This window comes from Vicia villosa, linkage group LG1, assembly GCF_029867415.1.
Source record: "Vicia villosa cultivar HV-30 ecotype Madison, WI linkage group LG1, Vvil1.0, whole genome shotgun sequence".
NCBI classification, from domain to species: domain Eukaryota; kingdom Viridiplantae; phylum Streptophyta; class Magnoliopsida; order Fabales; family Fabaceae; genus Vicia; species Vicia villosa.
The window spans coordinates 4,741,656-4,762,644 of record NC_081180.1 but is presented as its reverse complement, the minus strand read 5'-3'; the positions used below and the strand labels follow the sequence as shown (position 1 = coordinate 4,762,644).

Sequence of the window (20,989 nt, the reverse complement as noted above, 5' to 3'; positions counted from 1 at the left end):
AAAATTCTTCACAACAGTTCATAAGTTCAACCCGGTCAAAAGATCTATTGGTTCGAGATCGACCTGGTATAAAATTTCACTCGGGTTCTGAGTTTAGCTTGGTTAAAAGCTCAGTAAGTTCGAGATCATCCAAGTAAAAAATTTGGTTCAATTCGTGATCAGCCCGTATAAAACTGTAATTTGGTTTAAAGGATATCCAATTCAAAACAAGATCATGGTTCAATATCGTCCTGTGCAAAATATCTTCCTGGTGTGAAGATGGTGTTATCAAACCGCAAGTGCACGGTGCTGTCAAGTAGTATAATAAGATAGAACCCACATGGAGATGTGTATAAGTACCGAATTTTACCCTAACTGTGTTTAGCTAGAATGATTGCAATGATTGGTTGGCTTAGTGCAGTTTGAAATAAAGTTTAATAGATAAATAAAGCAGGACACGGGGTTGTGGTCGTTTATCCATACTCACCTTATCTACTATCCATATTTGAATGACGAGAATTTCTAAGTTTATTTATAGAAAAGTAGATAAATATGTGCGACACCCACTTTCGAGGCGTGGGCATCTAGACGTGTTTCTGACACAGATAAATGATTCAACCAAGAGCGAAAACACCTTGTCACACGATGTCATAACTTGGTTGTTTCTCAACTGAGATCAAGTTGCCTTGTCAGTGGTGCCTAAAACACAGTTGTTTAGCATTCCGCGGTCTGATATCGATTCATATCCTTTTGGACTATGATCATATATAGACTGATTTTACTTTCGCGTCTGACATAGACATGTTTATAAAACTCAGATTCTAAAATAAAAAGTCTTATGATTCCCGTGTTTCATATTTAGATAGCCAATTAAGGATCATCATGAGATAGATTCTCACGACCCCTTCCCTTATAGGACTAAGAATGATAAGGCATAACTGCAATTGAATAAAAATAAAGCAATTGAACAAAACCAAATAGAAGTGAAATTAAAATATAAGAAAGCAATAATTATTTGGCCAAATTTGTTGAGCAATTACAAGTAAAAGCAAGAACAAAAGCGAGAAAAATTACAAATAGACGTAAGTAACAAGATGCTTTGTAACAAGTGATGGATGATGGAATGATCAAACTATAGGTCTCCATTTATACTAACCTTAGTCGTCAATCATCCATAAACAACTATAAATTCGTGCAAAATCATTAAAACACACTGTCAGAAAGTCTTGGGGGGTTACAAAGATCCAAAAGTCACAAAACGTCCAAAAACATCAAGAATTTGTAACTTCCTGGGAAGCTGACACGACCAATGTCAGGGGACACGACCAACCCGTGTCATACTCGGCTTCTTTATATGGGTGCAGGTTATAACACCCTAATTCCCGACTCTTTATATATAAATAATAAACTGATAATTTTGCAAACATCGGTGTTACACATGCTCAACATACATCTTCAACATCAACATAATAAGAAATAGAAGTGAAGCTCAATTAGTAGTCATATTTGGTTGTCTTAAATAAAACAAAGTGTTTCATATACTTAAATAATGCTGAAAACATTAAATAAATGAAGAAGCCTCAACGTCATCCTCCATCTCAAACAACATCTACTCTATACCTGATTATTTGTACTCCCAAAGAGAAAAGAACACCACAACAAAGCAAACAGGGGTGAGAATACGCTTAAAATATGTTATCGGTGCAAAAGATAGCAAGGGTAACATCATTCATAATAATCATCAATGTATAAATGTTTCACAACAATCACAATCACAATGCCAATATGTATGCAATGCGAACAACACTTTGACTCTAATGGATGTGGTACCAATCTTGGACATCAGAGTTTTATTATTGATATCTTCCACTCGCCAAGGGTTCCCCTTCGAACCCTAACTCGTCATTGGTCCCCCATTCTAAACTCGAGACTCGTCACCAGACCAAGGTCCATACAATTAATTCAAAACACACATGACATGATGCATGATATGCAACAATAAATAGGTGTCAGAATCACCAATGGTTCATCTTTGAATCGTAACCATCGCCCATTATGAGGCCACCATCTCAACATAACAAGTACGATATGTAATTTATAACTCACCAGTATAAAATCATACAAGTATTCAGCAACCCATACTTATATCTCCATAAACTATTCACACAACTCATCCAACACAACAAAATAACAACCAATGGTCGGTGGAATTGGAAATAACTCAAAAAAACAATTGGAAACAACCTACTCTGTATTGTCATCGTTCGCCCAAGCGACCATACAAGTCGCTAAACGTAGCCACCACTTGCTAAGCGCGAATCCAAAACCAGAAACAGAAAATCAAACTGAACATCTCGTTATGCGACACCTTTCCTCGCTAAGCGAGAACGCGCATAATAGCAAAACCATAAAACACAATTTTTACCATTTGAGCCCTATCAAAGCTGGGATTTCAACCCTAAACAATCCAAATTGCACAAAAATCGACATGTATACTTTATAATAAGTTTATCACATCAATTACTCACTGATTTATCACTTAATTCATCAATTTAACATAACTGCTTCAATATGTTCATCATACCCCAAACCTATTAACATGAACAACAACATCCATATTTACACATACCAATCAAGCACAAAATTCAATATGATTTAGAGCACTAAATTCACGTAGATTGCTTCAAATGAAATAGGTTTCACTCAAGCATTTACCAAAACACATAAAGCTCAACAATGGAGGAAACATTGGAAAACAAAAAAGAGGACGAGGATCCCTCTCTATCCTTCATGAAATTTACACTCATATATGAGTAATTCCCCCTTACTTGGATTCTGAAAAAAACTGAAGTTTTTGCTAAGGTTTCTCTCCCTAACTTCCAAAGGCTCCCTTAGGTTTTGTTTTCCAACTCTCCTGACAACTTCTGTGTAACCCCAATTCTCTCTAGTTCTTCCATTTAAATAAATAAAAATAAACCTAATATTATATCTCATTATTTCTACTTCCCCCTTCAACTATTGAGATCTTACTCTACTAACTTCACAAAAATATCGTTTTCCTCTCAAGGCCTTAGTTCTTATATTTTTCTAATTAATTTAATTAATAAAAATTCTAATAAACTGCAATATTTTCCAACATCACCAAATAAATCAAACAAAACACCCTAACATTCCAATAAATTAAAAATAAAACATTTAAGCACCTAAAACTCAATTAAAATAAATTAAATGAAAAATTGGAGTGTTACAACTCTCGCCCACTTAAAGAATTTCCACCCTCGAAAATTACCAGAAGGAAACAACTCCAGATAAGACTCTCTCATTTGACTCTATAGCTCCCACGTCACATTTCTTACGAAAGATCTTCCCCATACCCCTTCACAAAAACAATTTATTTACCTCTCAAGTATTTCACTTCACGATACTCAATTCGCAATGGTGATGCCTCAACAGTCAAGTTATCTCTTACTTGCACATCATTCAATTGGATCATATGGGATGGATCAGGAATATACTTTCGAAGTTGAGACACGTAAAAAATATTATGAAGATTCGAAAGAGACGGTGGTAAGGCAACTCTGTAGGCTACTTGTTCTACTCTCTTAAGGATCTGGTACGAACCAATAAAATGAGGCACGAGCTTTCGAAAATTCAACGCACAACCAACACCAACCACTAGGGTGACTCTCACGAACACATGATCTCCCTCTTGGAATTCAAGTGCCTTCCCCCGCTTATCATGACAAATATTATGCATGCTCTATGATGCTTTCATCTTCTCCTGAATCATCTTGACCTTTTCAATAGTCTATTGAACATCTCTAGTCCAACACAACACTTTCACCAGATTCATACCAATACAAAGTTTTTCTATATCTCCTACCATAAAAAGCTTTAAAAGAATCCATTCTAATAATAAAATGGAAAATATTGTTATAAGTAAACTCGATCAACGACAAATAACTATCCCAATTACCTCCCTACTCCAACACGCAAGCTCTTAACAAGTTTTCTAAAGATTGGATAGTCCTTTATGTTTGATCGTTCGTCTGCGGATGGTAAGCATAAATCAACCTCATTCCTACAAACTCTCCCAAAACCTCGACGTGAACCTCGGTTCTTTATCTGATACAATACTCAAAGGAATACCATGCAATTTAACTATCTACTCAGTATAAATTTTAGCTAGCTTCTCCAACGGATAACTAATCTTTATCGGAATAAATTGAGCAGACTTGGTCAATCTATCCACAACAACCCAACTAGAATTAATCCCGTTAAACGTCTTCGGTAAACTCGTCACAAAATCCATAGAGATGATATCCCACTTCCACTCAGGAATACACAGCGGTTGCGTCAACCCAAATGGCTTCAAATGCTCAATCTTCAACTTCTGACAAGTCAAAAAATAATACGCGAACTTTGCAATATCATTCTTCATACCTGGCCACCAAAACTTCTATTTAACGTCTTGATACATTTTAGTAGCACTAGGATGAATACTCAAACTTCTTCTCTGACCTCCTTGAAGAATTCTCTTCTTAAGCTTTGGCAAATCTGGCACACAAACCATGTCTCGAAACTTCATGATCTCATTCTCATCAACTTTAAAGTCCACTTCCTTACCTTGATTGATCAGCACCAATCTATCAATCCAACTCAAATCCAACTTCTGACCTGCTTTGATTTCTTCGAGTACACTAGTAGTCAACTTCAGCATACCCAGCTTCACACTTTGTGGATTCACCTAATGCACTAAGCTAAGATCTCTGATTTGTTAAATCAAATCCATTTCTCTAACCATAAGTGCCAACATATGCAAAGACTTCTGACTCAATGCATGTGCTACCATGTTAACCTTATCAGGAAGGTAACTTAACTCAAAGTCATAATCCTTCAAAAAATTTAAGTCACTTCCTTGTCTCATATTCAACTCTTTCTAATCAAATGAATACTTCAAACTCTTATGATCACTGAAAACTTCAAACCTTGAAACATACAAATAATTCCTTCACACCTTAAGCACAAACACTACTGCTGCCAACTCCAGGTCATGGGTAGAATAATTCCTTTCATGAATCTTCAGTTGCCTTGAAGCATAGTCTACAACCTGACTATTCTGCATGAAAACACCACCTAGCCCTATCTTTGACAATCAAAGTACACAACAAAGGATTCCTTCGCACTGGGAAAGATCAAAACTGGTGTTGACGTCAACTTCTTCTTCAGATCATGAAAACTTTCTTCGCACTGAATACTCCACATATAAGCTTTCCCTTTTCTGAGTTAACTGGGCCAAAGGCAAATCCAAATTCAAAAATACTTCTATAAACCTTTTATAGTAACCAGTAAAACCTAGAAAACTTCTGATTTCAGTAACCGACTTCGGTGTCTCCCATTGCAACATTGTGTCTACCTTAGACGGAGCCACTGTTGGAAATCACATGACCTAGTGTAATACGGTGAACTGACTTTATTTGAAATGTGCGGATAGCAAGAGTCGCCACCGACTTTTATTTTATCCAAATTAATGAAAGACTAAAAGAACAGAAAAAACCTTTTTAAAAGAAACTGAGTACGGGGGGTAATTTATACAAAGGGAAGGTGTAAGGCACCCTTTGCATCCATGGTTTTCCATGGGCTCTTAATTGCTTTGCTCTTTTGAAAGAAATGTAGAAGAAGTGAATACGGACTTTAGCTCGTAAATGAGCGTAGCCATATTAAATGTTTATGAAAAAAAAGGGTAGAAACAGATTTTAGCCAGAGCAAGGCAATTAGGAGCAATTACCTTAATAATGTAGAAAAAACAAGTCTTTTAGCCTTTCAGGATGAAAGGGTCTATCCATGCCATAAGAGGGCAGGAAGCCTTTCATTTGGATGTTAACGGGTCATCGAGTTATCGTTCGCCTTAAGACTGTCCCATGCCATAGAGAGACAGGTAGCCTAAAGGGAAGGATCAGAATAGCCTTCTTCGTTAGGCAACCAGAGGATACCTCAGCCTTTCGTAGGCAACTTCCGAGGGACGAGATCATATTAGTGTATCGAAGGTAGCATCATTAGGGACTTATGATCTTTGCATTAATCGACGCAACATGGCTGAGGTATCCTCGTATTCGAGGGACATGGCTATTCTGTAAAAAACACAAGGCAACAAGGCAACAGGCAACAAGAGAGGTTACCAAAAAAGTGTGCGTGGGTGCAACAATCATGTGATTCAATTCGAAATATATTATCTTGTAATTAAATGGCTCTAATTCAGTTCAAGGTTGCACTCCCTAAATTACCAACCATGGCAGAAAATATAAAACAGTCTTAAGTGCCTTTAAGGCCACACAATACAAACCAGGAACAGATACATAAGAATATGGGGAAGGGAAAAAGAAACCAGCAGGTTTGACATAAGTAATAATTAAGCAGAAAAATAAAAGAGATTAGAGTTTTAGGGTTACCGACTATTTGAGCTTTGGCGATTGGCAAACCCTGAAAGGGTGGGAAAAATAGAAACCAAAAAAGGGGGTGAGTGCATTATCAATTCAATGGCAGATATGGTTAACCCTAATCAAAAATAAAAAGATAAAAGAAAAAAGGGAAACAAATATAGAAACTTAGCTTCGATTGATAAGGTTGATAGTCGGAGGTTGCCTCGAGCATTGACTCTGAACATCTGAGAATTAACAGGAAAATAATAGGAAGTGAGTGTATGGACAGTTCTTTTAAATTAGCAAGGCAAAATAAATAATGAAAAAGAATAAAAGGCAAAAATGATATTGTATTAAATATAAAAAGAAAAGGAAAAATAAATAATAACGAGAGTTGAATCGGGACTTAGCTTAGTGAAAGGCGTGGCGCGTAATCGGAAGATATCTGAAAACAACCCTGAAAAGAATGCACAAAGAAATATTTTTTAGTGTACGAATGATCTAAGGCTAACCTCGCAAACCTTCATCAAGGCACAAGTTAACCCTGATTAATAGAATAGTGAACTAATTGAAATAATACCGAAGTTCGGAGAAAAATCGAGAGTTCGACTCAATATATCAATTAAATAATTATTGGATGTAATCCTAATTATTTAATTGATAAAAAAGTTCATTTGAAAATGATATTGAATTTTAAATAATAATAATAATAAGACAATTAAGAATAAAATATGAAAACTCGAACTTTCGATAAAATAAATAATTATAATTTGTTATAAAAAAAAAGTTTATAAAAATAAAAGTAAACAAATAGTGAAAATAATAAAGAAATAAAAGAAATAAGTAAAATAGAAGAAATAAATAAGAAACAATTAGAAATAATTAAAAATTTAAAAAAAAAACTTAGCTGACTGATCCTGTGTGTATGCAGCCTGGGGTGCATTATACGCTTGTGGAATCAGGTGCGTTGGATTTGAGGGTGTAGTGGGTGATTGGTATGAGAGGACATACGGTGAGCTTGCATGAGTGGCGCACACTGAATCTATTGTTGAGAATTTCGTAAAAAAAGTTAATGTTGAGAGTGGGAATCGATCCCACGTCTCTACACTTACTGACTTACCAAGACGTCGCTCCACTGGCAACAAGGCAACAAGGCAACAGGCAACAAGAGAGGTTACCAAAAAAGTGTGCGTGGGTGCAACAATCATGTGATTCAATTCGAAATATATTATCTTGTAATTAAATGGCTCTAATTCAGTTCAAGGTTGCACTCCCTAAATTACCAACCATGGCAGAAAATATAAAACAGTCTTAAGTGCCTTTAAGGCCACACAATACAAACCAGGAACAGATACATAAGAATATGGGGAAGGGAAAAAGAAACCAGCAGGTTTGACATAAGTAATAATTAAGCAGAAAAATAAAAGAGATTAGAGTTTTAGGGTTACCGACTATTTGAGCTTTGGCGATTGGCAAACCCTGAAAGGGTGGGAAAAATAGAAACCAAAAAAGGGGGTGAGTGCATTATCAATTCAATGGCAGATATGGTTAACCCTAATCAAAAATAAAAAGATAAAAGAAAAAAGGGAAACAAATATAGAAACTTAGCTTCGATTGATAAGGTTGATAGTCGGAGGTTGCCTCGAGCATTGACTCTGAACATCTGAGAATTAACAGGAAAATAATAGGAAGTGAGTGTATGGACAGTTCTTTTAAATTAGCAAGGCAAAATAAATAATGAAAAAGAATAAAAGGCAAAAATGATATTGTATTAAATATAAAAAGAAAAGGAAAAATAAATAATAACGAGAGTTGAATCGGGACTTAGCTTAGTGAAAGGCGTGGCGCGTAATCGGAAGATATCTGAAAACAACCCTGAAAAGAATGCACAAAGAAATATTTTTTAGTGTACGAATGATCTAAGGCTAACCTCGCAAACCTTCATCAAGGCACAAGTTAACCCTGATTAATAGAATAGTGAACTAATTGAAATAATACCGAAGTTCGGAGAAAAATCGAGAGTTCGACTCAATATATCAATTAAATAATTATTGGATGTAATCCTAATTATTTAATTGATAAAAAAGTTCATTTGAAAATGATATTGAATTTTAAATAATAATAATAATAAGACAATTAAGAATAAAATATGAAAACTCGAACTTTCGATAAAATAAATAATTATAATTTGTTATAAAAAAAAAGTTTATAAAAATAAAAGTAAACAAATAGTGAAAATAATAAAGAAATAAAAGAAATAAGTAAAATAGAAGAAATAAATAAGAAACAATTAGAAATAATTAAAAATTTAAAAAAAAACTTAGCTGACTGATCCTGTGTGTATGCAGCCTGGGGTGCATTATACGCTTGTGGAATCAGGTGCGTTGGATTTGAGGGTGTAGTGGGTGATTGGTATGAGAGGACATACGGTGAGCTTGCATGAGTGGCGCACACTGAATCTATTGTTGAGAATTTCGTAAAAAAAGTTAATGTTGAGAGTGGGAATCGATCCCACGTCTCTACACTTACTGACTTACCAAGACGTCGATCCACTGGACCCCATGCACTACGCTGTTAACAAGACAAGCAACACATAAAATATACAAAATTTGTTTACCTAGAAATTCAAAAACGCGCGCCTCCACTTCTTCTTCCTCGCTGGTCTGCTGAAGCAATGGGAACGTTTTTTGCCACGGTTTTCACGCGTGGCCATAGCTCTCAATCTCTCTATCCTGCAAATCATCATCAATCGAAGCAAAACAAATATCCAGATCAAGTATAAATGACCTCACGAATTCAATGGAATTATCAATTCGGCCTAAAATCGTCTCTACGGGAAAGCCCTATTTGGGGGAGTTTGGAACCCTAACCATGGTAGTTACGGATTCGTGTATCAAACCTTGCTATTAACGATTCAAAAACATTCCACACAATCATATGAACACAAATATTGCATTAGAACATGTTTAATATGCGTGGATGGATGCAATTGAAATAAAAAAAGGTGAAGCAAACCGTGGCTTGATTGTACCGATTGAGGGGCGGTTTACGGTCTGCAGCAATCTGGAGATGTTCAAGAGGCTTCAAGGAACGTAGTAGGATCTTTTATTTGGCTTGGATCGGCCTCCAAACCTCAAACCGAGTTTCAAGATTTCTTGAGTTTTTTTGATACTTTTCTATGTTCTTTTTGACTACAATTCCTATCCGAAAAATCCCCCTGTGATCTGAGTAGCTTGTGCTTATATAATAGATGGAATTAGGGTGAATCTTTGGCCTTGAATCTTGAATTTCAATCTTTGAAATTTGATTGAAAATATGGTTCCTAATATTTCTATTTTTGTCCAATTATTGATTCTCTTCATTCCAATCATCACTTGGCTAATTTACAGAATATATTTGATTGATTAAAATCAAAGCAAATAATATTTCCCATTTATTTTACTATTTTGTGTAATTTATTTATCATTTAAATGAGAAAAAACCATAGAATAATTAACAAAAATAATATAAAATAGGAAGATATGTTCTTTGGGTCGTGCATGGGCTCAAGATGAAGATTAGATAAAAAGAATATGGGCCCGTTTGGAAGTAATTGGATTTTTGGACCTTTTCTCTTCATGTATGCCCTTAAAAAAAAGTGAAATTGTGCACCTTGCCATATCCTCATACTTCAACATTTTTCCAAGTTCTTGGACTTTTTAGAAACCTTGAAGAGTCCCCTAATCACTGTTTTTGGTCCCATGTCAAAATAATTTTCCATGCTCCTTACGTGCTCTTTTGAAAAAGATGACTTTTGGTTGACTTTTGAAAAGGACCTATAATGTTTTGATCCATATCTCTCAAATGGAGCATTTTTAGACTTGGCATGTGAGAGACAAAATTGTAGAGAATTCAATTTCCTTCAAAATGAGCTTTGGATGGAAAATTTCTGATATTCCATGTGAGAGTTATGGCTGGTCAAAGTTTAGTTGACTTTCTCCTATGAAAACCCTAATTTAAAAACTTTTGAATTTGTTGATTTCTGATCTTTCTTTGATGAACCATGATCAATTATTGATCAAATGGTGAATTATACTTCAAAACAAGGTTGTTGACAAAAAATTAGGAGTTTTGACTGTACTTTGACCACAGTTGACTTTTAGGTCAAATCAGTCGATTGTTGACTATTTGAACTGTTGACTTGGCAATCTTGAGAATCAGAGTCTGAAACTTGGCATGAGGACCCTTTGAAGCATATGAGGGGCCATGGGATCCATTTGAGGTCTTAGAACTTGATTTTACTTTGAGAAATTCAAAACTTTAGTTTAGAGGCTGCTGTTTAGGAGAGAGATTGCATGCTTCCTTCTTTTGTATCTTTGAGCATTTGAAAGTTAGATGGATTGAAATATGAATAAATATGATGGACAAATTTTGGGGTATGACACCAAGAAAACTCACTTTTCACAACCATAACTCACACTTGGACAACTTGGCATGTTAGACAGAAAAAAACTTATCTAGAGGAGGTGAATAGATCCCCAAATTTAAATTTCATTTTTTTAAAGGTTTTGAAACATTAAAAACTATGGCAAGCGGAAGTATCATATTTTTATCGAAAGTCGTCTAAATCGGACCGGTTATTGGAACCTCATATATGCACACAATCTTTAGTATAGGATCACAATGATACAAAAGATCGACCAATTAAATTCTCAATCAACCGTTCTAATGAAATCACCTAAGCAACCAATTTCCAATGAAATCAATAGAAAAACTCATTATCAATTTATCAAACACTTAACGTGCGATCGATTTTTCAGATTTTCCTTTTGAGTTTGTTGATATCAAATTCCTCTTACAATCTATTTGATTGTAAGGCGATCAACAACTTATTGGGGCCCGATAATAATATAACAATACAATATCTAACCTCCCATATAAATATAAACCTCTAGCAATGACGCATTTAAAATTGTTGTTATGTAACTTATAACATTTAAAAGTATATCCTAAATATTCTAATATTAAAATGGTAACCTAATAAGAAAATGCAAAAGACTTTAATGAATCATCCTCTATTTAAATATTTTTTTTCTAAGTAAAGCCTAAAGCCAATATATTAAAGAAGAAAAATACAAGATAGAATAACACAAGGGGACCTAAAAACCTCAAGAGGATGTAATTCTAAAGTAAAGTCTTGCTTGTTACACAAGTAATCATTCTTTACGATGGTTTGAACCTCATAAAACCAAGTGAAACCTCTAATAACTAGAGCTAAACTAATAAGACCATCCACATACTTGTTTTCCTCCGTGAAAATATAGTAAACCACGAAGTCCATAGAAGTGGTTTTGTGAACAAAGTTAAGCCAATGAGTCCTAATTAATATGCCAAGGAACAAGTTAAGAATTTGAGAAAGCATGAACAACTTGTTTAGAACCAATTTCTAGTCAAAGCTTACTCAAATTTCTCTCCACATCCAGCTATCAAGCATGGCACGACTTAACTCACCATGGAAAGCATTTCCATCACGAATAAAAGAAGAAAAGGTTCCAATGTGATTAGAGTTGACATTTCTAAAGATGCCTCCATAAGCACAAATAATGAGCAGTCTAATGGTTGTTCCATTTGTGTTACCTTTGATCACCACCTGCAAATATGACTGCCACAACACTTCAGAAATAATCTTACCTTTTGGAATGAACTTTTATGTCAAATTGCATAAGGATAACAAAGTTTTTCATGGAATAGTGGGTGATTTATTAGATGCACTACCAGTAATGGATGATATGTTGGTTTTATTGTGAGTTCTGAAGCCAATAAATATGAGATTGTTTCAGGAACCCTCTCTTCCATTTCCGCTTGAGAAGCATCCACAAAGTCGGAGTCAAGCTGCTTGAGAAAATTACATTGTCAATATATTAATCCCTTAGGATTTTAGACAGATAATGTAGGCAACATTTGACCGGGCCCATTCTTCACCAGGCCACTAGTCCACCCAAAATGCACGTATTATTTTTTCAAATTAAGATTTTCTTTGATGATTTTAACATTTTACAGTAATGATAAAGATGAATACACAAAAGTATACTAATGATACTTTAATAAAAATATTAATATCTCTTGTATTTGTATATTTTTTTAATTCATGTGAAACAATTAAGAAGATGAATTATTTTAAATTGGCTAAAATAATAAATAAAAGAGATTAATTGCTATCAGTCGGTGTGTAAAATATCTTGATAAATATCTTTACACTATCAGTGTATTTCAATTAAATTTTAAATAAAAATATTAATAAAAAATAATTAATATTTATTAAAATGTTAGGATAAATATTACAAGTAACACTTTTTTATGAATAAGGGAGTTCATGAATGTGTGTCGATCCACAAATCCGCTAATCCAAATCAATCTACTTATAAATAATTTTAATATGTATATTTATGAGTATACTCAACTCAATCCGTAACAATCAGTATAGTTTTGCTTTGAATATCAAGTTAGAGTTTTTCAACATAGGAACATGTTGATCCAACCGGTTAACGTGACATTAGTGACTTTTTATTTTTATTAATATTATTATTTTAAATGAAAATATAAAATTAATATCCCACTACTAATAACAATTTTGCCAATTGTATTCACATCCAATACTACTCTAAGATTAATTGTTGTTTCATTTCTTTTATATATATGATTTTCAATTTATTTTTTGGGTTAAATATGTTTTTGGTAACTATAAATAACCAATTTTTTTTTTAGTTTATATAAAAACAAATGGCATGTTTTGGTCCCTACAAAATTATTATGCACGTAGTTTTAGTCACTACTGTTAAACCAATGTGTATTTTTGAATGATTCTTTTGGAGACATGTTAAAAACGTTTTAAAAAGTTTCTTGAAAAAAAATGAACTCAAAATTTGATTTTTAAGTTGATATTTTTCCATTACTTTTATCATTATTTTTGGAAATTTTAAAAAAATCATATTTAATTCATGTCATTATAAAAAATTCTAAAATTTGGTAAATAAATATTTTACAGTATTCTAAACATGTATACAAAAAATTATTCAAAAATTTAAAAATTAAAGGATAATTAAACAATTTTAAAAATTTTAAAAAATAGCAGGAACTAAAAATGCATGAAATTTTTTTTAGAAGGACCATTCATTGAAGGGAAATTTTTTAGGGACTAAAATTAAATGTTAATTTAGTTATTGGAACGAAAAACTTATTTAACCTTACTTTTTTTATGAAAATAATGTGTCTTGTAAATTTTTTTATCATTATCAAATGTTATGTCATATTGATGAATTTTATTAGATATTATATAATGTGTATCATCCAAATTAAGTATTAACAATAATTGCGTTACAAATTTTTTATTATTAAAAAAGATTATCAAAAATATCTTTTCATTTGAATCACAATTCACAAACCGATTTGATTTGGGTTTGACTTTAAAATTACAGATTGAACGAGGAATAAACCCATTAAAATTTGAATGAATTGGATAATAAATTAGACCAAACTTGATCCAACTCATTTCGTGTAAACTAGGGGTGGCAAAACGGGCCGGGGCCCGCCGGGCCGCCCGCGCACCCGCCAAAAAATGGCAGGTTGGGTTGGGATTTTAGGCTCGCCGCTCGCCAAAGCCCGTCCCGCCAAAACCCGCCGCCCGCCATACCCGCCCCGCCAAAGCCCGCCGCTCGCCAAAACCCGCTCCTCCTCCAAAATTCACTATTTTTTTAGTTAATTCTAGTAATTGCAATTCTTGATGGTTTATTTTATACATTTATTTATAAATATATGTAATATTTTTAGAGCAAATTTGTTAAAAAATTACTTTTATAAAAAATTATTTTAAAAAATAAGTGAAAAGTTTAATTAAAAGGTAAAAAAAGCATATTAATCTATTAAAAAAATATAAATAAAAATAGGCGGGTAACCCCGCCGCCCGCCAACCCGCCATCTTGGCGGGACGGACATGATTTTGATGCCCATTTTACTTGGCGGGCATGCCCGCCCCGCTCGTTTTTTGGCGGGTACAAGGCGGGGCGGGCGGCCCATTTTGCCACCCCTAGTGTAAACCCTTAATTATAAGGCAATGTAATTTATTTTAGAATAATGTTAACTTGTATCCCAAAGACACAAATTAAAAGATAAATATAAAAAAAATTATTTAAAAAATAATTAATGATTTTATTATTTTTCTCTATACAAATTTATTATTTATGAGTTTTTTAAAATGTGTACCCTTTATTAAAGGATAAAGATCCTAATTCCTCTATGAAAAAAAAAAACTTCTAAAGATTTATTTGTTATAGTAGTAATTTATGTTATCAGTTATTTTCTTATGATAAATATTAGTTATTTTATTTGAATATTAATCTTTACTATTCATTTTAAGTGTGATCCCTTTTAAATGAGATACCTGTGAACGATTAGTCTAGAATCTAATTTTTATTAATAATAATTTTTTTTTATTTTCATAGATTATATTAAGTTAAATAAATTATTAAAACTTATAAATTAATATATATTTTTTAATTTCATTTACTATCTACTAAATTTTCGCTTGTAAACTTTTTAACAATATATAAAAAAATTATTATAAAACTATTTAATTAAGAACAAATAATAATTTGTAGTACACACATAAAAAAACGTGTGCAAAATAATGTGTGATGCCTTATGATTGAATGAACAAACCGGCCAATTTCATTAATCCATTAAATAATAACATAAATATAAAAGCCATAAAGGATCCTTTATGAAAAAAACTTCTATTTTTTTCTTACCCTATATAGTAATTACGTTATCAACCTATTAATATGTTAACTTATTTTTATTTGACTATATCAACCTTTACTATCCACTCTAGGTTAAATATGTGTGAATAGTTAATCTAGAGTTTAACCTTTAACAACCATATATATATATATATATATATATATATATATATATATATATATATATATATATATATATATATATATATATATATATATATATATATATATATATATATATATATATATATATATATATATATATATATATATATATATATATATATATATATTATATTATTATTTTAATATAAAATAATCAATAATAATTTTTTAAACTTTAACATCCAGTAAATTTTCATCTGTACACGTCCCAAAAATGTATTATCAATATATTTAATTAAGAAAAAATAATTTATAGTACACACAAACAAAAACGTGTATAAAAAATCAAATAATGTGTGATCTTATCATTGAATGAAAAGGCAATTTCTTTAACGCGTTAAACAATAATATCAATAAATACATGCATTTAAATTTCAAAGTCAGGTTAATATGTGTCCTAAATAGTAATTCAAAAACAACTTATAATATAAAAAAATTTAAATATATTACTTTTAACATAACATTTAATCTTAGATATTTTCATAAACTAGAAAATAATGAACCTAGAGTTATTATAACAATTTAGAAAATAACGTGATAAACGACAGAGAATGATCTGTAATCAACCAAAGCGGAAATAATTTGCATTACCCTCTTTTTCAGCTAATCTGTCTTTTCTGTTCCAATCTCCCCATCCCGCGTTATACTCATCTTCTCTCTCTTAAATCATTGTTTTCTTTCTCTCTCTTCTCTCTTTCTCTCTCTTAAATCCACAATGGGTTGTCGCGGTAGCAAGGAGAAAAAACCTAAGGAAGATTTTAGTGCCCGCCGTGGACAAACCGCCACCGGAGGTGGCGCTTACGGCGGCGGTGGTGGTGGAGGTAGTAATAATACTAACTACCACAGTGTTCAATCGTCTTCGTCTTCCAGTCATGTTCAGACTTCAGTACCACAGAAACCTAACTCACACTCACAAGCTTCTTCAACAGTGATAACAACAACAACAACACCGAATCCAAAACCCTCAATCACACCTCAGAATGCGAAAACTGTGCAGAAACCAGATACAGCTATATTAGGTAAACCTTTTGAAGATATCAAGAAGTTCTATAGTTTAGGTAAAGAATTAGGGAGAGGCCAATTCGGGATTACGTATTTCTGCACTGAGATTTCTACTGGTTTAAACTATGCGTGTAAATCTATATTGAAAAGGAAGCTAGTGAGTACAGCTGATAGGGAAGATATTAAGAGGGAGATTCAGATTTTGCAGCATTTGTCTGGTCAACCTAATATTGTTGAGTTTAAAGGTGCTTATGAGGATAGATTTTCTGTGCATCTTGTGATGGAGCTTTGTGCTGGTGGGGAGTTGTTTGATAGGATTATTGCTCAGGGGCATTATTCGGAGAGAGCTGCTGCTTCTCTTTGTAGGGCTATTGTTAAGGTTGTGCATATTTGTCATTTTATGGGTGTTTTGCATCGCGATTTGAAGCCCGAGAATTTCTTGCTGTCTAGTAAAGACGAGGGTTCGGCGCTTAAGGCGACTGATTTTGGACTCTCTGTCTTTATTGAAGAAGGTGCTGCAGCTCTTGCATTGCTTGTGTTTTTGTATTGGTTTAGTTATTGTTGTTTACTGTTCCCGCCTATGTTTGATTATGTGGTTCTTGATTTGTTTCAAAACTTTCTATGTTTAGATATTGAGGATGCTGTGATTGTGAGCTATTAACTGAGCTGAAATTTGGTTATTTTATTGGCTTTCCAGTTATTGACATTGTTGAGAAATATGTGTGATGCTAGTTTGATTGCTATCTGGCGGTGAACCCTTAGGATGGTAATATTAAGTTTGAGTTATAACTCAGTGGCATATTGTTAGGCTAGGCCGAAATTTCAGAATTCTGTCCTTAATTCTAACTTGAAGTTTAACATGAGTAGTGGCCAGTGGGATTTTACAACTTCAAATGCAACGACATTCTGCGGATCATGAGTTGCTATTTTTTTTAATCCATACTACCTTGCAATGACTATTAGATATGGAACAAACAATTTCATGCTTACAACTTGTAATGCAAGATTGATTTTTGTTTTAGATATCTGATTTTTTCATTGAAAAAATATGATACTATTTAAGTGTTTTGTCAAGACCATTTCTCATTTTAACTTTATCTTGAGTTCTAATTGTGTTTGACTACTGTGGTAGTTTTTAAGGATTTACGTGTTGCTTCCTGGTATGACCTTTGCTTTCTTTGTTGAAAATTCATATGTAGTGTTTACTATAATTTATTTCAGGAAAGGTTTATCGTGATATGGTAGGCAGTGCTTACTATGTTGCTCCTGAGGTACTGCGTCGTAGTTATGGAAAGGAAATAGACATTTGGAGTGCAGGCATCATATTGTATATTCTCCTTAGTGGTGTACCACCTTTTTGGGCTGGTAAGATCAACTTGTAATTTCAAAATGTGATACTACTATATTTATTGCTTTTGGTTGAGTTTCTGATTGAAAAATTAACTGACATGGTTAATTTTCTTCGCAGAAACTGAAAAGGGAATATTTAATGCCATTTTGGAAGGCGAACTTGACTTTGTTAGTGAACCATGGCCATCAATATCAGACAGTGCTAAAGATTTAGTCAGGAAGATGCTGAATCCAGATCCAAAGAAGAGAATTACTTCTACACAAGTCCTTGGTACTAGACTATTGTTTCTATTTTGGCTTAATCCTCAAATAACTCCAATAACAGTAGTTCTTCTTTAAATAAATTAAAAGTACTAATCTATTTATTTATTCAGCATTAATTTCGAACCTAAATTGTCCTCCTTTGAGTTTTTGTTACAAATGTTGCAAGATTCTTTATCTACTTCTGCTCTCCCAAGTATTGTCATATACATTTAGCACATTAACTTCTTCTCTCCCAAATATGGCGGTTTGGGGGCTGCTAGCAAGCAGTTTACGCTGCTGATTTTTTCTCTGCTATAAGTCTTGTTTTGGATTACATCATTGTAGTATGATAATGGGGCTTTCTTTGGGGTTTGAAGTTTCTCTGTGTTTGTTGCTCTGATTTATGTAAGCTAAACTTTATTTGTATTCCAAACTTGTTTTGTTCCGTTCTTGCACACATTGTGCTTGGATGTCTTTTTATATAAGTTTCTTTAGCCTTTGCAGAAACCAAATGAATTCTCATAATTCATTTGTCTTTCAACTTTGTTGTCTAACTTTTCTATTACACGTGGCCTGACTATGATTAATGATTTGTTTGCTAAGAACATCCGTGGATGAGAGAAGGTGGAGAAGCATCTGATAAACCGATTGATAGTGCTGTTCTATCTAGAATGAAACAATTCAGGGCAATGAATAAGTTCAAGAAACTTGCATTGAAGGTACGCATTCAAATTTAATTCAGAAGCTACTATGTTCAGTGTCATTTTTTTTTTTGGTTCTTGATGTTGTTGAAGAGTGCTTATTTCTCTTTTGGTTGCTGCACATACTCATTCTGGAATATGTCTGTAGATATAGTATTATGGAATTGCTTTTGTTTGTTCTGTCTGGTATATGAGCCTCTTTTGCTTTCTCTCAAGTCGTATCTCACTAGGTGGGTTGAGCTACATGGATAAAATCCCACCATTAGGCTGTATAAAAACCAATAAATTCATGTGTTGGTTCTCGTATAGTTTTCCTTGCGAAAAACCATAGATAAACAGATTCAGACCAGTCTATTATGTTGGCATAAAACAAAAAAAACTGGCATATTGAACGCAAATTTTACGGGTACTGCTGTCATTCTGGAAGCTTAGGTGATTCCAGAGTGTTTTTTTTTCATCATATGCAGGAGTATTCTGAACATTCTATGAGTTACATGTTCTGGCTTATCTTTTCTGGGTATTTCTCCATTACTAACTTAATGGAAATTTCTCTAGGTTATGGCTGAAAATCTATCAGAAGAAGAGATTAAAGGTCTCAAGGCAATGTTTGCAAATATGGACACTGATAGTAGTGGTACCATCACCTATGAAGAATTGAAGACAGGCTTGGCTCGAATTGGATCAAGACTGTCCGAGACTGAAGTTAAGCAACTTATGGATGCTGTAAGTCGTTACAAATCCATTACAAAAGCATAACTAGTAGAACGCATGACTCTTATCTTAAACTCAACAAGAATTGGCTTTTGGTGTATAATGTTTCTCAGGCTGATGTTGATGGAAATGGGTCGATTGACTATCTTGAATTCATATCGGCCACAATGCATAGGCATAGACTTGAACGGGATGAGCATCTTTACAAAGCATTTCAGTATTTTGATAAGGACAATAGTGGGTGAGTATTGCAAGATCGGTGGTATATTATTACCAATATTTAGAAAAAATCTAATCATTTTTGTTTGAACATCTAAACGATGACTTCTCTCTTTAAAATGACACATCTTTTTTATATTTTCGCTGTTTTAAAACCTGCCATTATTGTAGTTGAGTTCTTGAATGAATGTTGATGTTGTTTTCACGTTGTTTCTAATTTCACAAACAGGCATATTACTAGAGAAGAATTGGAGACTGCCATGACAAAGCATGGAATAGGTGATGAAGCAACAATAAAGGATATAATTTCTGAGGTGGATACAGATCATGTAAGTTAGTCCTAATTTAATCAGGGTAGCTCTGTTGCGGAATATCAGTATTGTCGCTAATCATTCTTAAACTAACAGGATGGGAGAATAAACTATGAGGAATTCTGTGCAATGATGAGAAGTGGAATGCCACAACAGAACCAGGGACCACTATTTTAAATCTACTGAATGGAGTCAATTTCTCATGTGGTTCGTCATGAAAGCCAATTGGTTGAGAGACTTAAAGTTGTTGGTTCGGCAAGTACTGGTTATCTCCCGAAATATGTAAAGGCACTTCCTCATGTATTGGTGATTGATTACTTTGAGGCTCTCTGCAATCCCAATTTTCTTAGCAGGGTTGTTTTGTGCGCGTGGTGCTAAACATAGATTGAGTGAAGTATTGTTATGCGCTAAAAATAGATCGATTGAAGTATTTTATGCATTTGTACATTTAATTTCCAGCCGTCACATTTTCGGAGTGTCTTGAGCTGAATTTATATGTTAAAATGCTGACTATGATATCCTTTTAATTATGGTAGAGGAAAGAATAATCACGGTAGAAATCTGATTTCCTTAATCTGTATGAGGATATGCAAACTTAAATTTTCAGTTCCTATAATAATGTATTTTGTTCATGTGCTAAATTAGAGCTTTTATTTGTAAGTCATGCCCATGATCTGATGCACTAGCCGTGACAATCGAGATTATGTTTGACTGTACATCATAGGAAATTCCATTCAAGATTACACATCATTAGTTAATTTCAACATTATCATTTCTGTGAGCATATACACAGTTTGACACTCCATGTAATCTATATCTGCCAACTCAAGTTACAGGAGATAACTTTTCATGGTGGAGTAGATGAGGATGTTGTTTCACCATTGTTACAAACTAGCAAATAATGTCGTATTACTTTTCATATGCAGATGGGATGAAATGATGACATTAAAATGTTACAATATTCACAGAAAAGAACTCATTTTTTTTTTTTTTTTGATAATTAGCTGTTGGAAACTTGGAACACTATCCTAAGTTAAAGAAAAAAATTAGACAAAAGAAACATAGAATTCAATGATCATAAAGCGTCTTTAATTTGGAGGTGTCTGAGATAGATT

At 33.3% G+C, this 20,989-nt stretch overlaps 1 pseudogene; it reads left to right on the top strand.

The window, feature by feature from the left end:
- The first annotated feature begins 15,883 nt into the window (after nucleotides 1-15,883).
- LOC131627069 (calcium-dependent protein kinase 2-like) lies at nucleotides 15,884-20,624 on the top strand (annotated as a pseudogene).
- Nucleotides 20,625-20,989: the final 365 nt, after the last annotated feature.